The sequence below is a fragment of the Ranitomeya imitator genome, chromosome 8 (assembly GCF_032444005.1).
Source record: "Ranitomeya imitator isolate aRanImi1 chromosome 8, aRanImi1.pri, whole genome shotgun sequence".
In the NCBI taxonomy this organism is placed as follows: domain Eukaryota; kingdom Metazoa; phylum Chordata; class Amphibia; order Anura; family Dendrobatidae; genus Ranitomeya; species Ranitomeya imitator.
Genome location: NC_091289.1, coordinates 137,382,497 through 137,405,703, shown reverse-complemented (window position 1 = coordinate 137,405,703; position 23,207 = coordinate 137,382,497). Strand labels below are relative to the sequence as shown.

General features: G+C 44.7%; 3 long non-coding RNA genes across 3 annotated transcripts; 2 read left to right on the top strand and 1 right to left on the bottom strand.

Annotated features, from left to right (window-relative positions):
- Window positions 1-7,760: 7,760 nt before the first annotated feature.
- LOC138647321 (uncharacterized) lies at window positions 7,761-11,867 on the bottom strand. Its single transcript, XR_011314944.1, has 4 exons — window positions 11,777-11,867; window positions 9,370-9,417; window positions 8,187-8,246; window positions 7,761-8,075 (listed from the first exon to the last, which is right to left on the bottom strand). It is a non-coding gene; the product is annotated as an uncharacterized lncRNA (long non-coding RNA).
- Window positions 11,868-14,167: 2,300 nt separating this feature from the next.
- Window positions 14,168-15,240, top strand: LOC138647320 (uncharacterized). The gene is made up of 3 exons (XR_011314943.1): window positions 14,168-14,241; window positions 14,548-14,607; window positions 14,719-15,240. It is a non-coding gene; the product is annotated as an uncharacterized lncRNA (long non-coding RNA).
- A 545-nt stretch (window positions 15,241-15,785) lies between these two features.
- On the top strand, window positions 15,786-19,858 carry LOC138647319 (uncharacterized). The gene is made up of 4 exons (XR_011314942.1): window positions 15,786-15,876; window positions 18,237-18,284; window positions 19,393-19,452; window positions 19,564-19,858. It is a non-coding gene; the product is annotated as an uncharacterized lncRNA (long non-coding RNA).
- Window positions 19,859-23,207: the final 3,349 nt, after the last annotated feature.

Genomic DNA, 23,207 nt, shown 5'->3' with positions numbered 1-23,207 from the left:
GTTAAAGACGTAAATACAAATCAATGCATGGAACGTTCAACCTCCGCTTGCAAAAATACAGGTCTTGCTATTTGGTCAGGCTGAGGGAAGGGGTTGAAAAATAAAAAAAATGTTTTTTCTTTTAAGCTTATGCCCTAGGCATCGGAATTTCTGTGCCTAGTGGTAAATACAGCCCTGATCACACCTACAGGATAAAATTGTATATGATTTTTATAAAAAAAAGTTCTGATTTGTACTCTCAAACTTAAATTTCCTAACAGAATGAGATTTTCCACTCTTGATAAGGACATATTTAAGAATTATTATTTTGGCATTATTTCAGATTGATTACTACGCTATGGGAACTGTGTCCATTCTGTTTGGTAGGGAAACAATATGTATCCACCTCTTTCCATTGTCTAACAAACATTTCCACAAATAGGTTCAAATGGTCAGGAACGCAGTCTTAGTGAAAATCTCATTTGCTAAAATAAGGGTGTTTAAAAAAAAATCTGTTTCTTTTTCTAGAACATTAGAACAAAGCACGTAAGACTTATGGAAATACCCTAAATTACCTGAAAATATCTATTCATTACATAGTTAATATATGAACAATTATTTATTGTCAGCACTAGAAATAAGCAGATATTTTCAAAATTTGGCTTTGCGGAATTGTCCCTAAAAATTTGATTTGAGCCAAATAACTGCACATGAATCTCCTTACTGGAAATCTTGTAATTACTGGTACTCAGAGAATACAAGTGGGGGAGAAGTGAGAACACAAGTGACCATAATATCTTACACTATATGGGCGAGAGAAAGAGAGAGGACCTCATTGATCATAAGAGCTTACACAATACAGAAGGGAGAGACTTACCTTGTGACTCTGGAGATGGATGATGACTCTGCCGTATAAGCTGTGCTCCACTGGGGACCGCAGATTTGTGATTGCCCAGGACAGACGGCCACTGTGATAAACTGCTAGATGTCACAGCCTCAGGGCATTATTGGGAGGTCCTCGCTGCAATGCAAAAAGACATTCGCCTGCTTCAGCCATACTGCTGAAATGGTAATGGTGCTGGGCAATTGTTTTGGGTTTTTTTGCGGACCGCAAATCAAATTTCAAAATGTTCAAATTAACGTGAAATTGCAAATTTCAGGAAATTCGACTAGAACTCGATCCTCCACAGCTAAGTTAGCTCATCTCTATTTTACACTGTAAACTTTCAAACTATAAAATTATCAGCGTCAGATTATTTTAGTATCAAAATCTCACTAATCTATGTATAAATGTAACCTTCCGGATCTGTGAATTCAGTAAAGCTGATACAGTATATCAGCAATCAGAATTAGGACACCTCCATAAATAAGCAGCGAAGCAATAACCTGGGGGCAAGAAATAGAAAATCAAATAATTTACCCGCAAAGCATTGAGAAATACATTAAAATATACTCACTATCTGGTTTTTTTTGTATTATCAATGTAGGAGCAGGTATTGGTATAACATCAATCTTATTTCATACAACTCACAAAGGTTCTGAGTTTTCTTTATAAAAGATACATAGAAAGAGAATGCAATCTATCCTAGAATTCCTCAGTTTTTCTTTTTTTTTTTAAATTACTTTCTCATGCTAATCTACTAAAAAAGCAAGCATTCCTTTATTCTAAAAAAACAGTTATTATAATCAATGAGTTCACTTACAGATTAACATCTTTGCAGTAAGAGGTGTGTAAGGGTTCTCCAACAAAGTGCATCAATGACTAATATTTTTTCAGGTTTCCTCCGTGTTTGATCAATGTGTCAGTTTTTACCATCAAAGATTCATCATTTTGAATGCTTCTTTATGAATCAAGAGTGTCTGAAAAGTGGCGTGCACCTCTGTGCGCGACACCAGAAACCTTACACCAGTCCCTGCAAGTGTGCATGTTTATATAGCAGAGCTGTGTGTATGTAAAAAAAGCTGTGGGTGTGTATGTAGCAGAACTATGTGTATATAATGCAGAGTTGCATGTACTTTGCATGCAGTGGTATTATGTATATGTGTCATATGTGTCAGTATTCATAATGTGTGTGCTGTACAACTGTATGAGTATAATATACACGGTCTAGGATAAAAACAAAATGAGCAAATACCCTGCAGTAAGTAAATAGTTAACACTATTTTGATGAAAAAAAGCGTCAAAGCCATCTCACCACGACAAGATATACCCCAATCAGGATGATCCCCATCTCTTGTAGTTCACCTCTCTATGTGTCAGTAGGCCTCAAAATAGGGCAGAACAGGACACAGGCCTGATTGTTTAAACACCTGCCTGTAGAAAGCTATATAAACTAATTGCACAGCCTAAAAACTGGGACCCATGTGTAACACCCCAGGAAGCCGGTTGTTACAGTGGTATTGCCTTCCTCATGGGGAGGGTGATGCCATGCCTGGAAGCAAGGAAGGATCCCTTTAACATGTAACATGTACACACAACACTGTTCTGACTCCAGGCCAGAAAGGGGAGTTTGAGACCCAGTTTAAGGGTAACTTCCCTATATATTCTGGCTGGAGGAGGAGTTAAGTAGTCAGTTTGAGAGAAAAGCTGGACCATGCAGACACAAGGTTCTGCAGCTCCTGACAGAACAGATTGTAAGAGACTGTGAGGGGAGAAGAGAAAAAGGAGAGGAAAGATACTGGGAGTGGAGCTGTGAGAGGGCTCACTCCAGAATCAGTGCTAGAAACTGGAGGACAGAATTCCGAGGTTGTGGGGGGATCTGTATGCCCCACAGCAGAAACCAGCAGGCAGAAGATTTCATATCGCCACCACTACACCCGAAGGCACAGCAGCAGATAGAGCCCAGAGCCACCACTAGAAGGGACACCTGTAAAAGGTTCAAGTTGCCTGCCAAGCCTGTAATGTCCGACTACAAGGACAGAGAGAAAGGACCTTGTGTGAAGCCTTAGGCAGCAAGGGACTTATACCACAGCGCAGTTAGAAAGGATTCCAACCCCACCTTGCTAGGAGTATTCTGAATCGCTTCCAGGCTGGCTGGACCTCACCATCACCTGTTATCGGTACCCTGGACTGTGGCTGCAAACAACCAGTAAAAGATAAAGAGACTGCAACCGTGTGTCCTCCTATTCTTTCTAGCACTACACCGTCTCTCATCTTTACCCACTACACTGGGAGCCCTGGGGATCAAGCTTCACCTGTGGGAAGCCATACCATCCCTGCTGCAATAACCTCATCCCCAGTGGACTCCTTTTAGCTGCGTCGGTCATCTCTTACCGAATACCGACTCGTTAAAATGGGTCTTGTGCGCATAAAAGATTGTGCTTAATTGAGAGATCATTGAACTGTTAAATTGCCGCCATTACCGCAGCATGTGGTGCGCAGGAGGAGAAGGGTGTTTTGTCGTGGGTGGAGCTTGGAGGAACGGAGCGAAAGCTATGGCCGCCCCTCATCAATAGTACTATGTGAGAGAAGTATGTCCGTCAATGAGAGAGGTCCAGCTCCTGGTCTGGGATGGCGAGAAGATGAAGAGGAACCACCCACGAAGACAAGAGTGGTACTGTAAAACAGCAGGAAACGGGACTGATGAGGAAGTGCAGGAAAGCAATATGGCAGGAAGCGGAGGACAGATACCGGAGCGTGGGGTGGAGCAAGAAGACTCCCCCAGCCGACTCCTGGATGATCTTTCCCAGCCACTGACGTTGGATCCGGACCTCCTGCGTAAGGAAGTGGAGAAACTTACCCGGCAGCTCGTTCGGATGCAGCTGGAGGCAGTGACCGAATGAAAGGAGGCCTTCCTAGGGAGTCTCACTGGATGACTGCCAACAACCTAGTCTGGCGTGGAGTAGGAGGTCCGGCACCCTGCAGGAGAAGGAAAGGGGTGCAGCCCTGACCACGGCGGTGGAAGACCCAGCGGCTAGGCCCATATCACTCCCACCGCTATACACTCCGGACCAGTGTATTGGGTCCCTCGGTGAATTGACAGCATACACTGAGAGCACGCTGGCATCAAGTCCCGCTGCAACCCCTGTGCCAGACAACACCCTGGTAGGCCCCTTACTGCTCCCGCCGACTCCGAGGTCCGGAGCAGTAGGCCATCCACTTCACTGGGACCAGGGGGATGGCAGCCATGATCAGATGACAGCCCTGCTAGTTCCAACCAGTGGGCCCCGGGTTAACTACATCAAACCCAGAACCCGCAGGGCAGACATGATAGGGCTCCAGGGCAAATCCCCATCATGACATGGCGGGAGCACTGCAGACAGCGGGAGGAACAAGAGAGGCAGCAATCCCTGGTCCGACAGGCAGCATGCAAAGAGAGGAGCCTAAAAGCAAAGGTCCAAACCCATAAAATCCCTCGTGCAGAAAGGGGACCACTACGGCAGGGAGAAATGGTTGTCTTTATTCAAAAGAGAAGCTGGGGCTTTATTAAAGAAACAGAGATGATAAATGAGTTCTTTGTCAACTGGAGAGACATAGAGTCCCACCTAATGGAAGGTCACCCTGATTGCGACCTTTACCCTGGCGATAAGGTCACTTACACCCGCCACGTTGGCAACAAAGGCTGGTATGCTCTTGATTGCAAAAAGTGTGTTCCAGTGGAAAAGGGGCCAAAGTATACAGACCAGGCTGCAGTATCAGTTCCTGCAGGTGCAGCAGCAGGCCCGACCAGGCCAGTTACAAAGTGTCATAAGTCCACCCAGACACCAGTGGGGGAACCAACAAATCTGACTAGGTATAACATACCCGTTGAAAGGTACGATCGTGAGTTTTTCCAGTCAGGAAGTAGCAGCCAACAAGTGCTACTCTTGAAGAGGAAGTAGAGGGTTAAACAATTGTTGCTGAGAATTTAAAATGCTAGAGTTTGAAAGTTGACAGAACTGCAGAATCATGAACTAGGCATGATCAAAACTGTTGGTTTAAATAGTTAGCACTTCTTAAGGTGCTTCCTACTGGTTTTACAAGTAACCGATGAAGACATTGTTATTGTTTTGCACTAAGAGTTATTTGCCTTAAAGATGACCAAGAAGAAAAATATGTTTGGCGTAGCCGAAGAAGTGGTCCAGAGAGGAGACCAGTTATGCCTTGCAGCACGCCCAAGAGCTACTTTGGGGGTTTGGAACAGGTCCCCCATTCTACTGTTGTTGGTGAGAGGACATGCGGTATGGGGGTCTCACAGTTTGCTGAATAAAAATATTGTTAATGTGATGTTGAAATACTTGAATGCTGTTTGCACCTTTAAATGTTGCACTACCTCAGTTCTAGGAAATGTTGACTATGTTGCACTTTACTACAAGTGTTAGTCCTTCACGTGCTAGAGAAAGTTTACCCATAAAGGGAACTGTGTTTTATATTTCTATTTTTGGAAAAGCTGTTTTCTACTTTGTATCATAGTTCATGTAACGCTAAAGCAAAGTAACCTCCCATAAAGGGAAGAAAAGCTATTTTCCTGTTAAAATGCATAATTTTAAAAATGTTTGCACATCTAATTCATTTTATTGTTTGTATTTTCCCAGTCCGGGAGTACTAGATTTAAAGGGGGGTAATGAAACACCCCAGGAAGCCGGTTGTTACAGTCATATTGCCTTCCTCATGGGGAGGGTGATGACATGCCTGGAAGCGAGGAAGGATCCCTTTAACAGGTAACATGTACACACAACACTTTTCTGACTCTAGGCAAGAAGGGGGAGCTCGAGAGCCGGTTTCAGGGTAACTTCCCTATATATTCTGGCTGGAGGAGGAGTTAACTAGTCAGTTTGAGAGAAGAGCTGGAGCCGTGCAGGCATGAGGTTCTGCAGCTCCTGACAGAGCAGATTGTAAGAGACTGTGAGGGGAGAAGAGGCAAAGGAGAGGATAGATACTGGGAGTGGGGCTGCGAGAGGGCTCACTCCAGAATCAGAGCTAGAAACCAGAGGCCGGAATTCTGAGGTTGTGGGGTAACTGTATGCCCCACAGCAGAAACCGGCGGGCAGGAGATTTCAAGTCGCCTGTCCACCACTACCCCCAAAGGCAAAGCAGCAGATAGAACCCTAAATCACCACTAGAAAGGGACATCTGTAAAAAGGCTTGAGTTGCCTGCCATGCGGGTAATGTCCGACTACAAGGACAGAGAGAGAAAGAGAGGACCTTGAGTGAAGCCTTAGGCAGCAAAGGACTTATACCACAGCGCAGTTAGGAAGGCTTCCAACCCCACCTGGCTAGGGGGATTCCGAATCGCTTCCAGGCTGGCCGGACCTCAGCATCACCTGTAACCGATAACCTGGACTGTGGCTGCATACTACCAGTAAAAGGTAAAGAGACTGCAACCTTGTGTCCTCCATTTCTTTCCGGCACTACATCGTCTGTCATCTTTACCCACTACACCGGGAGCCCTGGGCATCAAGCTTCACCTGCGGGAAGCTATACCATCTCTGCTGCAATAACATCATCCCCAGTGGATCCCTTTAAGCAGTGTCGGTAGTCTCTTACTGAATACCACAGGTGGCATCACGAACATTCTTTACCTTCCATAAACTATTCCCTTTAAAGACCTTCCCTTTAACTTGAACGCCCAGGACCACGGACCAGGTCGCTACCACCATGACTACATCTTTAATTACCACCAGACCCAGCCCGAGTATCCCAGGGTCCTAGCGGGCGCTCCACATGCCCCTATATGAACAAAGTGCAAAAACAAAAGCAAAACCAAAGAAATGAGCTGGAACACACATTAGTGTAAAGGTACCTTCACACTAAACGACGCTGCAGCGATCCAGACAAAGATCCGGATCGCTGCAGCGTTGCTGTTTGGTCGCTGGAGAGCTGTCACACAGACCGCTCTCCAGCGACCAACGATGCCGGTAACCAGGGTAAACATCGGGTTACTAAGCACAGGGCCGCACTTAGTAACCCGATGTTTACCCTGGTTACCATCCTAAAAGTAAAAAAACAAACACTACATACTTACCTTCCGCTGTCTGTCCTCGGCGCTCTGCTTCTCTGTACTGGCTGTGAGCACAGCGGCCGGAAAGCACAGTGGTGACGTCACCGCTCTGCTTTCCGGCCCTGCGCTTAGTAATCCGATGTTTACCCTGGTTACCAGCGAAGACATCGCTGAATCGGCGTCACATACGCCGATTCAGCGATGTCAGCGGGAGAGCCAGCGACCAAATAAAGTTCTGGCCTTCTAGCCCCGACCAACGACATCACAGCAGGATTCTGATCACTGCTGCGTGTCAAACTGAACGATATCGCTAGCCAGGACGCTGCAACGTCACGGATCGCTAGCGATATCGTTTAGTGTGAAGGTACCTTAAGAGCAATGTGTAGGTGCACATTCACATAATGGCCATTAACAAACAAAATCTAGAATAAAAATGATGAGCAGATAACCCACAGTAAATAAATAGTAATAGTACATGTAAATAATATGGGGTTATTAGGTGACACTATTTTGATTAAAAAAAATCGTAAAGAACATCCCACCTTAGAGCACATGGAGAGGTTTTTAAACATGAATTTTATTCTAGATTGGAAAGCTTTCATCTGGTGCATTTCTCCTAAGGGTTATTTGAACCTTCACAGTGGTTGTATCTGTACACAATCACCCCATATGAGCCAATCCTATTGTCTAATCCATCTCCTATAATAGAGTTTTACCGTATTTTGCGCTTCTCCTTCCATAGTAATTATCTCTCTATGCTTATATAGTGGCTTTATTTCTGATGCTTTATTTTTGGTTTTGATGAAAATGTTTGGTTAATAGGTGTAATCAGAGTACTGATTGGGTTAAATACTTGGCACTCAGACGAACTTTTTGCATGATCAGAAGTGAATAATTCATTTATTTAGTGCATCCAGCTTAATTGTTAAACGTTTTCGGTCTACAAAGACCTTCATCAGAAACAGTTATTGGATTACTGAAATACATATATCAAAATACAAAGAAATGTTGTTAGAATAGGTAACATGATGCACAGTCTCAATATAGGCATATTTATAATATACTTGAGAAAATCAAATACATCAATAGAGAAATGACAAACAACGACTGAGGCGGACTAGGTGGATCCGGCCTGGTGTTCCGTGAGTCGTGAGCCTTGTTCAGGAGATCTATGGACTGTGAACGTGTATAGGAGAAGGATATAAGCAGGTGATGACCTCCAGTCCCAGCTAAGGATTAACAAAGTGGGCCAAGAAATGACCACCCCCACTTAAAAATAAAGGATACTGCAAATAAGGTGAACTCCCAATACGCGGGACCAGGGGGCTAGAGTGCGAGATGAGGTGCCTATAACACAGAAGCAAAAACCATGAGTACATAAAAGGAGCATAAAGAACCACATCAAAAATGCCATAAGACGAGAATAGTGTAGGAGAACTAGTGGTGAAGCCTGAAAGGGCATGCTATATGATAAGACTAGTCCCAGTATGTGACCATCAGGAGCCTGTATAAAGGGAAATCAGATCTACGGATGCAATAGCACAGAGTAGTGTGGACCAGCGACCCTGGCCAGGATAGGCAAGAAATAAAACCAAGCTCAAGAAAATAAAGCTCAAGAAAATAGGAAGGCCCCCCTCTACTTATTAGAAGTACCTGAATGCCACGAAGAGTAAATGTGGGCCCACAGGGGTGCCAACAAACGGCAGAGTCCGGGAGAATATGGCGCCTGAGTAAAATATAGTACAAGGTGTAATAAAAAGAGTGAGTGGCTTAAGGCAGAAGGGTCCCCAATAGGGCTGCGGCGGTTACCTTAAAGAGCCTGGAGAAGCGGGAGCAGGGCGCTGTGGAAAGGCGAGAAGCTCGCAATGGCACAAGCGCTGTGGACAAGGAAAGCAATAAAGAGGTAACTAGGCAGCAGAAAATGACAGAAGGCAAAGGGATAAGGAGAGGGAGGGGAGGAGAGGACAGAGTGAATAGGACAGTGTAGCAAGGACAGAGCGCTACTGTACCTAAGACCTCCAATGGCACCGGCGCCGAACCGCTAGAGACGCGCACTCCCGGGACTGCTGACCGGCAGAGGCACTTCCGGGTTTAAGTGCCCGCTGCCTGAAGGTCAGCTGACGCGCCGCGTCACCAGGTCACATGACCGGCGGGGCCGCGCATGCGTGGAGCAGGGGGAGAGGCCGGGGAGGGGAGCCGGGGAGAGATAGCGCCTGCGCAAAGGAATGAAGTACAATCAATGGAGACAAGAGGAAAAGAGGCCATATAAAGCCAGGGTCGCAGCGCAGAGGATATCAGGCAGGACACCGGATATAAGCAGGGTGCTGGGGTTGATAAGAAGGCAAAACGCATGGTGGACCAGAGAGTCAAAGAGAGAAACAGGTCCATAAAGTGGTGGTCACATCGGAACACTATATAGAGAAAAAGATAATACTCTATATAGAGATGGCATTGTGAGGGAATACTATACCATGTGAGAAAAGGCCAGTGCTCAGTGCGTGGGGTGCAATTAACGGTTCTGAAAAGAAAAGAGCATGAAACAGTTAAAAGCAAGACAAAAACAGGTCAATATACAATGTAATTACAATAAAAACGTACACAGTATCTTTACAAAAAAGCTGATACATCATAGTCCCTATTTAATCCCTTTGGTTCAAGGGTCTGTAAGGTATAAATCCAATATGCTTCCCTTTTCTGGAGCATTTTGGTGCGGTTTTGGCCCCTTCTAGGGATGTCAACCTGTTCAAGGACCTGGAACCGAAGTTGAGCGATATTATGATTTTTGGCGGAGAAATGGAATGGAAGGGGGAGGTGTGTCTTATTACATCGGATCGTAGATTTGTGTTGGGCCACCCTATCTCTCACCGTTTGTGTGGTTTCCCCCACATAGGCCAAGCCGCAAGGGCATTTGATAAGATAGACTACAAATGTCGACTCGCAGGTATAGAAACCCTTAATGGGAATAGCCTTGCCAGTCTGTGGGTGAAAAACAGAGGGACCCTTTTGTACATTACTGCATTGTAGACAATTTAGGCAAGGGAATGTGCCTCTTCTCTGAGTTTGAAGAAAAACCTGTTTGGGAATCAGGGTACCTGGACCAACATCCGCCTTTACTAACCTATCCTTGAGATTCCTAGCTCGCTTGAAACATGACAGAAATGGCAATTTGAACTCCGCAATGTCAGGATAACTTTTGGTTAGGATATTCCAGTGCCTCCGAATGGTCGACTGTACTAGGCCAGAAAAAGGGTGAAAAGTCGAGACGAATGGGATTCTTTTGGGCTTGTCCTTGGGTTTACTAATTGACATGTAACGTTTAGCCTCTGTCAGTATCCCCTGAGGGTACCCCCTATCAGCAAATTTGTGTTCCATCTCGATGAGTCTGGGTTTTTTTAAATTCTCATCAGAGACTATCCTGTCGACCCTATGGAACTGTGATTTTGGAATAGAGTTCTTAATGGAGGGTGGGTGGCAACTGGTGAAGAATAGGAGGCCATTGCGATCTGTCGGTTTAGTGTATAAATCGATCGCCAAGTGACCCCCCCTCTCCTTATAAATCAAAGTATCCAAAAAGCTAATCCTGTGTGTGTCATGTTGTAAAGAGAATTTTAATTCAGGCCAGATACCATTGATATGTTGATCAAAAGGCAGGAGTGATTCAATTGGACCGTCCCAGATGCAGAATATATCATCGATATATCTCCGCCAAACCTTGCAGTGACTCATAAATAGAGGATGATTGTACACAAAATCTTGTTCAAAAATCGCCATGTACGCTATGGCGTAAGGGGGCGCTACGTTCGCGCCCATCGCGGTGCCTTGCTGTTGGGCATAAAAGGTGTCCTGGAACAAGAAATAATTTTCTTTGAGTACCAGGCCCAATAAGTCGGCACAGAGATGACGGATTTTGATGTCTACTTTGTTATCATGTAGGAGTCTATCGGTAGCTGCTAAGCCTTTCTCGTGGACTATCGATGTATAGAGGCTGTTGACATCCCAGGTTATCAAGAGGGAAGAAGGGGATATGGGGCCCAAAGACTTAATGACCTGAATGAAATCATTAGTATCCAATAAGAAAGAGCGGGTAGTTTTAACTAGTGGTGTGAGAATTTTTTCCAATACCATGGATAAAGGTGAAAGAACCGAGTCGGTTAGGGACACAATAGGCCGGCCAGGTGGTTTGACTAGTCTTTTGTGTATTTTAGGCAGGATATAAAATATAGGGGTAATAGGATCCTTTTTAATGAGAAAATCTCTCATTTTTTTGTCAATGGTGCCTGCTTGGAAGTGGAAGTCTACGACGGGTGCGATTTTTTTGATCAGTAGGTTCAGAGGGTTATGTGGTATTATTTTGTATACTGTGGTGTCCCCCAGTTGTCTAAACACCTCCTCAAGATAGTCAGACCTATCCATAATCACCGTTGCCCCGCCCTTATCTGCTAGTTTGATAATTAAGGATTTATCCGATGAAAGTTGATCCAATGAGAGTCTCTCGGCATGTGTGAGATTGGAATGGAACTGGAACCTCCCCCGGTCCATCTCCCTAGTCAATGTGTGGATGTCCCTCTCGACAAGGGAAACGAAAGTTTCCACTGGTGGGTTGGATCGTGGTGGCATGTAGGAGCTAGGAGTCCGTAACCCCAAATCCTGGAGTTCAAGTAGAGTCTTATCCTGCCTGGAGGAATTCAGTACGGCAGGTTGTTCCGAGAAGTGTACACGCAATCTGATGTTGCGATAGAACCTCTGCAGGTCCATGTTGAGTTCAAACGAATTGAACTTATACATAGGGCAAAAGGATAAACCCTTCTGGAGTACAGCCAGTTGATATGTGTCCAGGTTCTTGGAAGAGATGTTGACTACCAACGGGAGGTCCTTACCTGTGAGCGTGTCGCCATCTGATTTCGGGGTTCCCCGGCGGCATTGGCCCCCCCGCCTCGTTTTCCCTTTGAACGGCCGCGGTTGTTCCCTAAAAAAGAATGGGAGGAAGAAGAATTTGAGGTGCCGGGCCTGCTGTCGATGGAACCAGAAGAGCTTAGCGAGCTGTGACGCCTGGTGGAATGCCGAGTATCTCGCCATTGGTAGACCCGGTTCTGTAAGTAGTCCTCGGTGTCTCTCAGAAATTTGGATCTTTTCCTCTTTTCCAACTCTACTCTGTGTAATCGTAATAATTCCTGATTCTTTGACTTGAGTTCCTGGAATTCTTCTTGAGGTAGGGTACTGGTCAGCTGGCTCTCGATCGCGTTGATTTGGGCATTCACCGTCTCCAGGTTCTTTTGAAGGTAGGACAGGGTTAAGGTAATAAGGTCTGCTGAACATTTGTTTAAAATGTGTTCAAACTTCGTGCAGTAATCTTTATCCACCCTGAAGAAGGTCGGTTGTAAGGGGACCCGCAATCCCCGTGGGATTCTCTGGACACGGAGGTATTCAGCTATTGTAATAATGTGCAATTCTAAGTTAACTGCTCTTCTAGACTCGCGTTCCAAGTCGCGATTCTTGAGTTCTTTAGCAGGAATCTGAAGAAAGTCGCTGGGCGCGGTAACTTTGGAAAGGATTTCCGCCGCCTCTGTTGCATTGAAGGAGAAGGTCTCGCTCGACATCATCCAAGGTGCTCGTGGAAGGAATGAGCATGTAGCAATATAAAGCACGGCACTCTTGGCTTCTTGGGGGTGCACAAGTTAGGTTTCCAACCCGTCAAATCAAAGCAATAAATACTTGGCACTCAGACGAACTTTTTGCATGATCAGAAGTGAATAATTCATTTATTTAGTGCATCCAGCTTAATTGTTAAACGTTTTCGGTCTACAAAGACCTTCATCAGAAACAGTTATGGGATTACTGAAATACATATATCAAAATACAAAGAAATGTTGTTAGAATAGGTAACATGATGCACAGTCTCAATATAGGCATATTTATAATATACTTGAGAAAATCAAATACATCAATAGAGAAATGACAAACAACGACTGAGGCGGACTAGGTGGATCCGGCCTGGTGTTCCGTGAGTCGTAAGCCTTGTTCAGGAGATCTATGGACTGTGAACGTGTATAGGAGAAGGATATAAGCAGGTGATGACCTCCAGTCCCAGCTAAGCATAGGCTTGGCCTATGTGGGGGAAACCACACAAACGGTGAGAGATAGGGTGGCCCAACACAAATCTACGATCCGATGTAATAAGACACACCTCCCCCTTCCATTCCATTTCTCCGCCAAAAATCATAATATCGCTCAACTTCGGTTCCAGGTCCTTGAACAGGTTGACATCCCTAGAAGGGGCCAAAACCGCACCAAAATGCTCCAGAAAAGGGAAGCATATTGGATTTATACCTTACAGACCCTTGAACCAAAGGGATTAAATAGGGACTATGATGTATCAGCTTTTTTGTAAAGATACTGTGTACGTTTTTATTGTAATTACATTGTATATTGACCTGTTTTTGTCTTGCTTTTAACTGTTTCATGCTCTTTTCTTTTCAGAACCGTTAATTGCACCCCACGCACTGAGCACTGGCCTTTTCTCACATGGTATAGTATTCCCTCACAATGCCGTCTCTATATAGAGTATTATCTTTTTCTCTATATAGTGTTCCGATGTGACCACCACTTTATGGACCTGTTTCTCTCTTTGACTCTCTGGTCCACCATGCGTTTTGCCTTCTTATCAACCCCAGCACCCTGCTTATATCCGGTGTCCTGCCTGATATCCTCTGCGCTGCGACCCTGGCTTTATATGGCCTCTTTTCCTCTTGTCTCCATTGATTGTACTTCATTCCTTTGCGCAGGCGCTATCTCTCCCCGGCTCCCCTCCCCGGCCTCTCCCCCTGCTCCATGCATGCGCGGCCCCGCCGGTCATGTGACCTGGTGACGCGGCGCGTCAGCTGACCTTCAGGCAGCGGGCACTTAAACCCGGAAGTGCCTCTGCCGGTCAGCAGTCCCGGGAGTGCGCGTCTCTAGCGGTTCGGCGCCGGTGCCATTGGAGGTCTTAGGTACAGTAGCGCTCTGTCCTTGCTACACTGTCCTATTCACTCTGTCCTCTCCTCCCCTCCCTCTCCTTATCCCTTTGCCTTCTGTCATTTTCTGCTGCCTAGTTACCTCTTTATTGCTTTCCTTGTCCACAGCGCTTGTGCCATTGCGAGCTTCTCGCCTTTCCACAGCGCCCTGCTCCCGCTTCTCCAGGCTCTTTAAGGTAACCGCCGCAGCCCTATTGGGGACCCTTCTGCCTTAAGCCACTCACTCTTTTTATTACACCTTGTACTATATTTTACTCAGGCGCCATATTCTCCCGGACTCTGCCGTTTGTTGGCACCCCTGTGGGCCCACATTTACTCTTCGTGGCATTCAGGTACTTCTAATAAGTAGAGGGGGGCCTTCCTATTTTCTTGAGCTTTATTTTCTTGAGCTTGGTTTTATTTCTTGCCTATCCTGGCCAGGGTCGCTGGTCCACACTACTCTGTGCTATTGCATCCGTAGATCTGATTTCCCTTTATACAGGCTCCTGATGGTCACATACTGGGACTAGTCTTATCATATAGCATGCCCTTTCAGGCTTCACCACTAGTTCTCCTACACTATTCTCGTCTTATGGCATTTTTGATGTGGTTCTTTATGCTCCTTTTATGTACTCATGGTTTTTGCTTCTGTGTTATAGGCACCTCATCTCGCACTCTAGCCCCCTGGTCCCGCGTATTGGGAGTTCACCTTATTTGCAGTATCCTTTATTTTTAAGTGGGGGTGGTCATTTCTTGGCCCACTTTGTTAATCCTTAGCTGGGACTGGAGGTCATCACCTGCTTATATCCTTCTCCTATACACGTTCACAGTCCATAGATCTCCTGAACAAGGCTCACGACTCACGGAACACCAGGCCGGATCCACCTAGTCCGCCTCAGTCGTTGTTTGTCATTTCTCTATTGATGTATTTGATTTTCTCAAGTATATTATAAATATGCCTATATTGAGACTGTGCATCATGTTACCTATTCTAACAACATTTCTTTGTATTTTGATATATGTATTTCAGTAATCCAATAACTGTTTCTGATGAAGGTCTTTGTAGACCGAAAACGTTTAACAATTAAGCTGGATGCACTAAATAAATGAATTATTCACTTCTGATCATGCAAAAAGTTCGTCTGAGTGCCAAGTATTTATTGCTTTGATTTGACGGGTTGGAAACCTAACTTGTGCACCCCCAAGAAGCCAAGAGTGCCGTGCTTTATATTGCTACATGCTCATTCCTTCCACGAGCACCTTGGATGATGTCGAGCGAGACCTTCTCCTTCAATGCAACAGAGGCGGCGGAAATCCTTTCCAAAGTTACCGCGCCCAGCGACTTTCTTCAGATTCCTGCTAAAGAACTCAAGAATCGCGACTTGGAACGCGAGTCTAGAAGAGCAGTTAACTTAGAATTGCACATTATTACAATAGCTGAATACCTCCGTGTCCAGAGAATCCCACGGGGATTGCGGGTCCCCTTACAACCGACCTTCTTCAGGGTGGATAAAGATTACTGCACGAAGTTTGAACACATTTTAAACAAATGTTCAGCAGACCTTATGACCTTAACCCTGTCCTACCTTCAAAAGAACCTGGAGACGGTGAATGCCCAAATCAACGCGATCGAGAGCCAGCTGACCAGTACCCTACCTCAAGAAGAATTCCAGGAACTCAAGTCAAAGAATCAGGAATTATTACGATTACACAGAGTAGAGTTGGAAAAGAGGAAAAGATCCAAATTTCTGAGAGACACCGAGGACTACTTACAGAACCGGGTCTACCAATGGCGAGATACTCGGCATTCCACCAGGCGTCACAGCTCGCTAAGCTCTTCTGGTTCCATCGACAGCAGGCCCGGCACCTCAAATTCTTCTTCCTCCCATTCTTTTTTAGGGAACAACCGCGGCCGTTCAAAGGGAAAACGAGGCGGGGGGGCCAATGCCGCCGGGGAACCCCGAAATCAGATGGCGACACGCTCACAGGTAAGGACCTCCCGCTGGTAGTTAACATCTCTTCCAAGAACCTGGACACATATCAACTGGCTGTACTCCAGAAGGGTTTATCCTTTTGCCCTATGTATAAGTTCAATTCGTTTGAACTCAACATGGACCTGCAGAGGTTCTATCGCAACATCAGATTGCGTGTACACTTCTCGGAACAACCTGCCGTACTGAATTCCTCCAGGCAGGATAAGACTCTACTTGAACTCCAGGATTTGGGGTTACAGACTCCTAGCTCCTACATGCCACCACGATCCAACCCACCAGTGGAAACTTTCGTTTCCCTTGTCGAGAGGGACATCCACACATTGACTAGGGAGATGGACCGGGGGAGGTTCCAGTTCCATTCCAATCTCACACATGCCGAGAGACTCTCATTGGATCAACTTTCATCGGATAAATCCTTAATTATCAAACCAGCAGATAAGGGCGGGGCAACGGTGATTATGGATAGGTCTGACTATCTTGAGGAGGTGTTTAGACAACTGGGGGACACCACAGTATACAAAATAATACCACATAACCCTCTGAACCTACTGATCAAAAAAATCGCACCCGTCGTAGACTTCCACTTCCAAGCAGGCACCATTGACAAAAAAATGAGAGATTTTCTCATTAAAAAGGATCCTATTACCCCTATATTTTATATCCTGCCTAAAATACACAAAAGACTAGTCAAACCACCTGGCCGGCCTATTGTGTCCCTAACCGACTCGGTTCTGTCACCTTTATCCATGGTATTGGAAAAAATTCTCACACCACTAGTTAAAACTACCCGCTCTTTCTTATTGGATACTAATGATTTAATTCAGGTCATTAAGTCTTTGGGCCCCATATCCCCTTCTTCCCTCTTGATAACCTGGGATGTCAACAGCCTCTATACATCGATAGTCCACGAGAAAGGCTTAGCAGCTACCGATAGACTCCTACATGATAACAAAGTAGACATCAAAATCCGTCATCTCTGTGCCGACCTATTGGGCCTGGTACTCAAAGAAAATTATTTCTTGTTCCAGGACACCTTTTATGCCCAACAGCAAGGCACCGCGATGGGCGCGAACGTAGCGCCCCCTTACGCCATAGCGTACATGGCGATTTTTGAACAAGATTTTGTGTACAATCATCCTCTATTTATGAGTCACTGCAAGGTTTGGCGGAGATATATCGATGATATATTCTGCATCTGGGACGGTCCAATTGAATCACTCCTGCCTTTTGATCAACATATCAATGGTATCTGGCCTGAATTAAAATTCTCTTTACAACATGACACACACAGGATTAGCTTTTTGGATACTTTGATTTATAAGGAGAGGGGGGGTCACTTGGCGATCGATTTATACACTAAACCGACAGATCGCAATGGCCTCCTATTCTTCACCAGTTGCCACCCACCCTCCATTAAGAACTCTATTCCAAAATCACAGTTCCATAGGGTCGACAGGATAGTCTCTGATGAGAATTTAAAAAAACCCAGACTCATCGAGATGGAACACAAATTTGCTGATAGGGGGTACCCTCAGGGGATACTGACAGAGGCTAAACGTTACATGTCAATTAGTAAACCCAAGGACAAGCCCAAAAGAATCCCATTCGTCTCGACTTTTCACCCTTTTTCTGGCCTAGTACAGTCGACCATTCGGAGGCACTGGAATATCCTAACCAAAAGTTATCCTGACATTGCGGAGTTCAAATTGCCATTTCTGTCATGTTTCAAGCGAGCTAGGAATCTCAAGGATAGGTTAGTAAAGGCGGATGTTGGTCCAGGTACCCTGATTCCCAAACAGGTTTTTCTTCAAACTCAGAGAAGAGGCACATTCCCTTGCCTAAATTGTCTACAATGCAGTAATGTACAAAAGGGTCCCTCTGTTTTTCACCCACAGACTGGCAAGGCTATTCCCATTAAGGGGTTTCTATACCTGCGAGTCGACATTTGTAGTCTATCTTATCAAATGCCCTTGCGGCTTGGCCTATGTGGGGGAAACCACACAAACGGTGAGAGATAGGGTGGCCCAACACAAATCTACGATCCGATGTAATAAGACACACCTCCCCCTTCCATTCCATTTCTCCGCCAAAAATCATAATATCGCTCAACTTCGGTTCCAGGTCCTTGAACAGGTTGACATCCCTAGAAGGGGCCAAAACCGCACCAAAATGCTCCAGAAAAGGGAAGCATATTGGATTTATACCTTACAGACCCTTGAACCAAAGGGATTAAATAGGGACTATGATGTATCAGCTTTTTTGTAAAGATACTGTGTACGTTTTTATTGTAATTACATTGTATATTGACCTGTTTTTGTCTTGCTTTTAACTGTTTCATGCTCTTTTCTTTTCAGAACCGTTAATTGCACCCCACGCACTGAGCACTGGCCTTTTCTCACATGGTATAGTATTCCCTCACAATGCCATCTCTATATAGAGTATTATCTTTTTCTCTATATAGTGTTCCGATGTGACCACCACTTTATGGACCTGTTTCTCTCTTTGACTCTCTGGTCCACCATGCGTTTTGCCTTCTTATCAACCCCAGCACCCTGCTTATATCCGGTGTCCTGCCTGATATCCTCTGCGCTGCGACCCTGGCTTTATATGGCCTCTTTTCCTCTTGTCTCCATTGATTGTACTTCATTCCTTTGCGCAGGCGCTATCTCTCCCCGGCTCCCCTCCCCGGCCTCTCCCCCTGCTCCACGCATGCGCGGCCCCGCCGGTCATGTGACCTGGTGACGCGGCGCGTCAGGTGACCTTCAGGCAGCGGGCACTTAAACCAGGAAGTGCCTCTGCCGGTCAGCAGTCCCGGGAGTGCGCGTCTCTAGCGGTTCGGCGCCGGTGCCATTGGAGGTCTTAGGTACAGTAGCGCTCTGTCCTTGCTACACTGTCCTATTCACTCTGTCCTCTCCTCCCCTCCCTCTCCTTATCCCTTTGCCTTCTGTCATTTTCTGCTGCCTAGTTACCTCTTTATTGCTTTCCTTGTCCACAGCGCTTGTGCCATTGCGAGCTTCTCGCCTTTCCACAGCGCCCTGCTCCCGCTTCTCCAGGCTCTTTAAGGTAACCGCCGCAGCCCTATTGGGGACCCTTCTGCCTTAAGCCACTCACTCTTTTTATTACACCTTGTACTATATTTTACTCAGGCGCCATATTCTCCCGGACTCTGCCGTTTGTTGGCACCCCTGTGGGCCCACATTTACTCTTCGTGGCATTCAGGTACTTCTAATAAGTAGAGGGGGGCCTTCCTATTTTCTTGAGCTTGGTTTTATTTCTTGCCTATCCTGGCCAGGGTCGCTGGTCCACACTACTCTGTGCTATTGCATCCGTAGATCTGATTTCCCTTTATACAGGCTCCTGATGGTCACATACTGGGACTAGTCTTATCATATAGCATGCTCTTTCAGGCTTCACCACTAGTTCTCCTACACTATTCTCGTCTTATGGCATTTTTGATGTGGTTCTTTATGCTCCTTTTATGTACTCATGGTTTTTGCTTCTGTGTTATAGGCACCTCATCTCGCACTCTAGCCCCCTGGTCCCGCGTATTGGGAGTTCACCTTATTTGCAGTATCCTTTATTTTTAAGTGGGGGTGGTCATTTCTTGGCCCACTTTGTTAATCCTTAGCTGGGACTGGAGGTCATCACCTGCTTATATCCTTCTCCTATACACGTTCACAGTCCATAGATCTCCTGAACAAGGCTCACGACTCACGGAACACCAGGCCGGATCCACCTAGTCCGCCTCAGTCGTTGTTTGTCATTTCTCTATTGATGTATTTGATTTTCTCAAGTATATTATAAATATGCCTATATTGAGACTGTGCATCATGTTACCTATTCTAACAACATTTCTTTGTATTTTGATATATGTATTTCAGTAATCCAATAACTGTTTCTGATGAAGGTCTTTGTAGACCGAAAACGTTTAACAATTAAGCTGGATGCACTAAATAAATGAATTATTCACTTCTGATCATGCAAAAAGTTCGTCTGAGTGCCAAGTATTTATTGCTTTGACTTGACGGGTTGGAAACCTAACTTGTGCACCCCCAAGAAGCCAAGAGTGCCGTGCTTTATATTGCTACTGATTGGGTTAAGTCTACACCTGTTTTCCGTCCTCATGGGTACTAACCCATATTTATAACCCACCCTGTCTTTACTTTCTTTTATGCCACAATTAAGGATGCTTGTTTATATTTGATACACGTTGGTACTTCTACTATTTTTCACTTCGATATGAAGTTTTAATTGTATCGCTATAAAGCAGTATTTTAACCCCTTGGAGATGGATCAATCTGTTTTGATTAACATTACCTAGTCAACAACTTGAACTCTTTGCGGAGTCTCTCGAACCGTTTCTAACCATAGGCTAGGACTACAGAGGGTAACACTGGAACCTTGCAGTGCTGGGATCCTGGGTTCAAATCCCACTGCACTGACGTTTTGTACTCTTACGCTGGTAATAAAGACTTCATCATGATCGTGATGCTAGACTCTCAATTCTTTTCAAAATCTCCAAGTCGTTTATGTAGATTATTTCTGGGTACTCCAGTTTCATGCTACACTCCAAAAATATATTGGTAGAGATGTTATATTGTGAGCCCCATTAGGGACAGTGATGAGAATGTCTGTAAAGTGCTGTGGAATTAATGGCGCTATATAAAGGAGTAAAATAAATATGTTTGTGATGTGTACAGAATGTACAATAGTAGAACACTGAGGCAATTATAAACACCCCACATTGCACTATTTGATAAAAACAAAATTATCTATTCTTTCTACTTTACAAACTGGAAAGATTCCACCAAAATATCAGAACAAAGATGTGTTATTTCACAACGGCACCTCCTATTTCTCTTCTAATTTTCTTAGCGGATGTCTAATTTTAGAACATCACGTTATGTTTTTCACAATCCGAAGATAAGATAAGCGGCACTCACCGTCCGCAGTAAATAGGTAAATTCTTTATTGTGCTTCTTTAAAACATCTTGTCAGTGAAGACAGCAGGGGAGGAGAGTAGCGAGTGCGGTGAAACAGACACGCATCGGTGAAACAGACACGCACCCTATTTCACCGCACTCGCTACTGTCTCCTCCCTGCTGTCTTCACGGACAAGATGGTTTAAAGAAGTACAATAAAGAAATTACCTTTTTACTGCTGACGGTGAGTGCCATTTATCTTATCTTTGGAATTGCATCTGAGCTCCACCACATCACCTGGTTTCCACCCATGTCACACCAAACTTGCAAGTCCTCCACCCCAATCTCATGATAGTGCCATGTCTATTCAAATCTTTTGAGGTGTACTACATATGGGCAACCCACTCCCAAAGGAAGGAGTCAGTCTGACATGTGATTTTTTATAGGACATGTTTTTTTTTTATATAAATTGAATAAAGAATTTATAACTTTTTATCTACATATGTGCTGTGAATTTTAGGATTGCAAACATTCCTAAAGGAAAACGTCCATCATTAAACTTTTTCGTAACCCATCAGACCAGAAGACCACAACGAGACTCATGGATCAGTGGCCTCCCCTCACCGCGCTTATGGAGAGCCAGTCATGTTGCCATTATCCACCTGAGCTGCCACACCAGTGATACTAGGGGTTCAGACAAGAGTGGCTCTCCTTTTGCAGGAGGGGAAATTTACAGGGGAAAGCGGCACTTGATGGCTACACACTCCCCTCCTACACCAATGAGGAGGGACCCCATAAGGAACTGCATCCTGAAAAACTCTTTGAGACCAAAGGCCAAGATGCGAGGCTCTGGTCTAATGTCTCAATTCAATTTGCTGTATAGAGTAAGATTTAATTCAGGGGTCTGGGATCTGAATGGGTATGGTGTGCGGTTTGCATTAATTAAGGGGTCTGTTCCAGACTCTGATCTGATAAACTGACTTTATTTGCTGTATAGGCTGAGGAATGTAGAAGTCCTTGGTCAAAACATATGTCGGCAATCAACAGAAGAAAGTGTCAAAGTCATCTCGGATTAAAATATCACTATTAGTCACCAAATGTATAAAGGACTAGTCACCAGTCCACTACTAACATGTCTGGATAGAACAATTGCCAGAGAAGGAACAATCTAATATGTATTAAAATGGAGTGACAAAAAAGTTTGCAATAGCTAGCCTTACAGATTAGTCTCTAAGTCTAGCTATTGCAAACTTTTTTGTCATGCCATTTTAATACCGTACATATTAGATTGTTCACCTCCTTCTCTGGCAATTGTTCTATCCAGACATTTACTATTAACAACTTTTATGAGTAGTGCGATGGAGTATGAGTGTTTGATATTTGTTTTACCAACTTTTTACGGGTTTTCACAGAGGATCTGTGCTTCTGTCTGCAGCTTTATCGCTTTCGCGCCACCTCCTTTCCCTCCACCATTAGGGCGCTGGTGTATTTGTTTTGGTTCTTATGACTATTAACATGTTTGTTTAATTTTGTAGTATTTTTCCTCATTGTATATCCTGTCTTGTGACATTTTCAGTTATTCCGTGGGATATATAAAAAAATGACCTGACCTACTAGTAGACTTTTCAAGACACAACTGATTTGAACTATACAGTAGTAATTATACACAAAGGGATCCCTGTATCTACTGTTAAATAGATGTCAGTCAGTGCGCATGACCATTAATACTCCGACTTTCCGTGCTGTCTCCATGTTATGACCATGCAAACAGCGTGGCCCACGCATGCACGGCGTGACATGACTAGTGGGGAGGGGTATAGGAATCTCTGACTCCAATGGGCATGTGCTGCATATGACGCGCTATCATTGGTAACAAGTGAACATGTGACCCTAAGGATTGGATATAAAAACATCATAGGACCTGGTATAGCTACAGCCCCCTGAGGAAACAAGTAATGTGGAACGTGCGTTGGGGGTAGTGAGACAGTGTGGTGTTGGACTTTGTTTTAGGTAATTACCTGCTCTGATGAACTTTTTATTAGATGTATCGGTGCAATGCTGCATCAGATGTCCATTTGTGGGTACTATTACAAACAGTATAACTCTATGTGTATATACACAGGCCTGCACCTATTATGAGGTTGTATATGTTACTAGGAGCAATCATCATGTGATTTTCTGCATGACTGATACATTTATTGTACTGAGAAATAGCTTTGTCCAGCCCGTCGTCATCACTGATTCACCAGTGTTAAGTCTGAGAACCTCAATATTTGTGTTTTGATCAATGAAATAAAATTTTGTCAAGTTTTGTTGAATTATGGCTCCCTCTTCTCCTTTTTATGGATTTGTGCTACAGCTGCAGTGCAAAGCAGTGTATTTATTTTCATGAAATTATGTGAC